We start from the raw sequence: 3,209 nt of genomic DNA on the forward strand, positions 1-3,209 counted from the left end.
TGGAGCGCGACCGGAATCTGTCCACCCAATCAGGGACGAGGGGTGTTTTCCAGGATTCAGGAATAGAACTCTCTGGCAACACGCTGGCATCTCTTTGAAAGGGGGATGGGTTTATCCTCCAGGTTCAGAAGTGGGACGTGGGCGTCTCTCTCTCTCTGGATGTCATCTGTGGACCTTCCAGTTCCTGAGGAGGTGGAGCCTCCAGGTCGGGGGGGTCAGGGCGGGGGTGGGGTCGCAGTGGGGTCGCCCCCCCGAGGAGACCAGGAGGAGTCTCCCTGCCCCCGCCCGACCCTGCTCCACCCACGCCTTCAGACCCGCAGATAGACGCCCTGCAGAGAGGAGCCACAAGGTCAAAGTTCAAGGTGATCTTGATCAGTAGCATTGGGGTTCGAAAGCATTTTATAGATATTTTCTTTTTTATTATTATTATTATTATTATTATTATTATTATTATTTTGGGAAAAGATATCCGCCAATTGTATTGTTTTTACCAGTATTACCCTCGGTGCAGTAATATAATATAATTTTGTATACAAAATACGATATATCATTTGTTCACCAATGATATAAGTAAACTAATTTCATAAAAACATTCCTAAATAACTTAAAAGGTACTATAAATAGCATTTGTATGCAGAGTAATCAAATTATATATATTTTTTTAAACGTCCACAGAGCTTTTAGAAAGGTGCGGAATAAAAGTATTGTTTCCCCCGCAAATTAAGTATTGATGATGACAAAAACAGAAACCTCCAGGCAAAAGAGCATTGCACTTTATTTTGGTCTGTGGGTTGGAGTTCAGTGGGGATAGAGGAGGGGCTGCTACTGCTGGCCACACCTCAGGCTCTGCCAAGAGAGGTCTGGAGAAATCCACAGTATAATAAGTTATTATAAAGCTAAACCATCTCCTATCCCCACACTCGACTCCAACCCACACATCAGACCAAAACAAAAGAAAATGTAAACAAAGTGCAATACCAAGCAGGGCCCTAAAGGTCATTGTTTGACAACATTACAGATTATACGTGTGCATTCCACGTGGGGAAATGCGAAGTAGTGACGGGATACATGCATGCAACATGTAAACAACAACATACATTTTGGACCCACCAACATTTAAATTATTTATGTTTTTATTTATTTTGTGGGGGGGAAACAATACTTTTATTATGCACCTTTCTAAAGGCTTTGTAAATGTATTATTTATATACAAAAAGAAAATTACATCAAAATGTTATCTATAGCACCTTTAACACCAAGGTGTATTGTGGGCCCACTATAAGGACATAACTCCATTAGTAGCTTCTTTATTACACGTCATTCAGGTTATGATTGAATTGAATTGAATTGAAAACCTTTATTTATCCCAGAGGGGAGATTCAGATGTCCTTTACAGCACAACAGCAATTAAAAACAGCACTTTAAAAAACAGTTAATACATACACTTATTAGTATGTGTTAAAAACAAGATGGACAAGTACACAGGGATAAAATAGCTAAAATAGGACAAAAATATAGCTAAAAGTGGTGAAAAAGAAAAAGAAACAAGTCAATCATGATCTTAAATAGTTAAATTAATTAGTTACAGTCCACAACCCAGCTCCTCCAGTCCACGGCAGTTGGCCCGTCCTGGCCCTGCTTGGTTGTGGAGCCTGATTGCCACCGGCACAAAGGACTGCCCAAAGCACTTTGTGGTATGTCGGGGGGGATGAGTCTGTGGCTAAACATGGACCGCATTGCGGTCAGCTCATCATAGAGGGGGTGGCAGGGGTTCTCGAGGATAGCATACAGCTTCCTCCTCGTCCTCCCCTCTGCCACCACCTCCAGACTGTCCAGGTCCGCTCCCACCACAGAGCTTGCTTTTTTGATCAGTTTGTTTATTTTGTCTGTGTTGGTGTTGCCCCCCCAGCATACCACAGCGAAGAAGAGGGCACCAGCAACCACAGACTGGTAGAACGTTTGCTACAGACATTAAAAGACCTGAGCCCTCTCAGGAAGAACAGTCTGCTCTGTCCCTTCCGGTAGAGGGCCTCGGTGGCATGCAGGTATGAATAAAGTGTTATAATGTTACCATCTTAAAATTCCACATGCGGTTAGATCACACCAGCATCACCTCTTAAAGGGACATGCCAACATTATTGGAAATGCGCTCACAGTAAGAAGATAGATACCAATTTCCTCTCTGCGTTCAGTGCAAGCTAGCCTAGCTTAGCACAAGGCTAGTTGGTCTGTATCCGCTTACAGTCATTTATGCTAAGCTAGGCTAGCTTGCAGCCGGATAGCTTTCTACTGAACGCACAGAGAGGAAATTGGTATCTATCTTCTAAGTAAGTGCATATCCCATAATGTTGGTTCCTTTAAGACACAAGTATACTCTCAGAAAAGTACATATGGGTAGAAATATACTTTTAACACTCTTAACACTTTAATCGCCATGGGTTAAATTCATAATTTACCATCCCTCGCCAGCTCTATTTGTCTATGGAGAAGTTCCCCTTCTTTGCAGGGCTATAACTTTTTAAATTCTATTGCTAAATTGCCATTATTATGGCCCATTCAATGTCCTATATGTATTGTTCAGGGTGTAGCAACGTTAAACTTTTTCATTCACATATTCATACTAAAATATGGTCTAAAGTATAAGTATGTTTTTATCGTTTTCTGCAGCTTTCTTCAAAACGTGATTTATAGCCCTAAATGCATTATATTGATGATCAAATACAGTTTGGTAGGAATCTGTGCGAGATAAAAAGTTTCAACTGGACGTACTTCTAGAAGTTTCTACGCATCATCTGATGTTGACCGGATGGGCGGGGGATCGTTTATAATTCCGTGGGCAGCGTTAGATGATTCATCCAGAGTGGGTCATATGTTCATCAGATCAGTTAGTATAGAATACGTTAGAAAATAACGCTGAATCTTACCGTGGCTTCCTCGCGCCGCTGGCAGATGAGTGTGGAACAGATTTTTTTCTATTAAGGGATGTAGAAATGCCCGATCCATTTCCAGGTTGTATAATAGTATATACGTCCAAATAACGTTGTTTATTGAGTTAGGGCGAGCTATCTATTATCCAGTGTTTCAAGATGGAGTCGCGGGAGCTATAGCGAGTGGCCGGACCACATATGGATGAGTACTACCGGTTCAAAGGTTAATATCCGGTTGGCGATCTGCCGATCGGCCACCAGATGGCGCTCTTGAACCGCTAG

The 3,209-nt window shown here is 42.2% G+C and overlaps 1 protein-coding gene across 1 annotated transcript in view; it reads right to left on the minus strand.

Moving 5' to 3' along the window:
* Positions 1-210: 210 nt before the first annotated feature.
* plce1 (phospholipase C, epsilon 1) overlaps positions 211-3,209 on the minus strand; it is a 228,888-nt gene continuing 225,889 nt past the window's right edge. The window contains 1 exon segment of the mRNA XM_084331001.1: positions 211-329. The gene's annotated coding sequence lies outside the window, so the exon portion shown is untranslated.

Source organism: Notolepis coatsorum (assembly GCF_963971535.1).
Source record: "Notolepis coatsorum genome assembly, chromosome: 15".
In the NCBI taxonomy this organism is placed as follows: Eukaryota; Metazoa; Chordata; class Actinopteri; order Aulopiformes; family Paralepididae; genus Notolepis; species Notolepis coatsorum.